This window comes from Carcharodon carcharias, chromosome 16, assembly GCF_017639515.1.
Source record: "Carcharodon carcharias isolate sCarCar2 chromosome 16, sCarCar2.pri, whole genome shotgun sequence".
NCBI lineage: Eukaryota > Metazoa > Chordata > Chondrichthyes > Lamniformes > Lamnidae > Carcharodon > Carcharodon carcharias.
Window position 1 is genome coordinate 76,843,401 of NC_054482.1, and position 1,037 is coordinate 76,844,437.

Consider the following 1,037-nt stretch of genomic DNA (forward strand, 5'->3'; position numbering starts at 1 on the left):
GCTTGTACTTTTTGCAGTAAATGTAGTAACAATGGGGTAGATTAGTCTGGGTGGAGAAAGCAACAATCAGACTAAAATTAGGCGCATGGATCAAAGAATTTGGGCCCTTGGGTCTCGTCAAAATAATTGGAGTGAGCTACTGACACTGGCTGCCATTTTGGACACATTGCCAAAGGGGAAAAACTATTTCTATGGGGGGTTGTGATGGGTTGGAGAGGTCTAGAGAAAGGAAAGCACAGGAATGGTTTACTTACAAATAAAAAAAACCATCTCAAATCTTAACCTTTCTTTAGCAGCCACAGCCAAAGAATTATTATGAACAGTTCAGGCCCAGCACCTGCCCTGCTCAGAGCAGGAGCTAATTGTGAAAAGGGTGCTTCAGCAGACCCCTATTAACATATTCAAAGGGCCTGATTGATACTTTATGCATCTGCACAGCCTGCCTAAAATATGGGCCCAACAAATTTATCAGAGGGACCAACGCCTACATCAACAGATGAACCATGCGTTTTTCATATGGCAGCATTTGATCTCGAGTAAAGCAGGAGAGTTAGCATATTTTAAAAGGTCAGCACAGCAATATATTTTTCTTTTCAAACTGTTACATGCTTGCCATGAGCAATTATATATTCTTTGATGCTGTTACAAGAAAAGTATTTTCTTTTGGCTTACCCATTTATATTTCACATCTGGTGCCTTCATTCTGCTGTGGATTTTGCTGAGTGCAGCATACTGATTAAACAGCTCTGAAAAAGCACAGACTACAGATCCAGGTTGCACCAGTTTCTCTAATGCAGTCACCAACATTTATGTCAAAAGTTAGCTCATTTTTGTTTATTTCTGTTTAGTGTACAAAGACCATCATTTTGTACAAAAAACCTTCACCCCAAAGCCTTTATGTCTCAATATGGAGTGATATCCCAATAAAATATATATGTGTGTGTGTATGTATACAATATAGATATGTATACACACATATGTATGTGTTTATATATAACATATAAATAATTTGTACATATTTAAGATCAATTTTTTAT

The 1,037-nt window shown here is 37.4% G+C and overlaps 1 non-coding gene across 1 annotated transcript; it reads right to left on the minus strand.

Moving 5' to 3' along the window:
* Nucleotides 1-281: 281 nt before the first annotated feature.
* Nucleotides 282-378, minus strand: LOC121289501. Its single transcript, XR_005945594.1, has one exon. It is a non-coding gene; the product is annotated as a small nucleolar RNA SNORA5 (small nucleolar RNA).
* Between the last annotated feature and the right edge of the window lie 659 nt (nucleotides 379-1,037).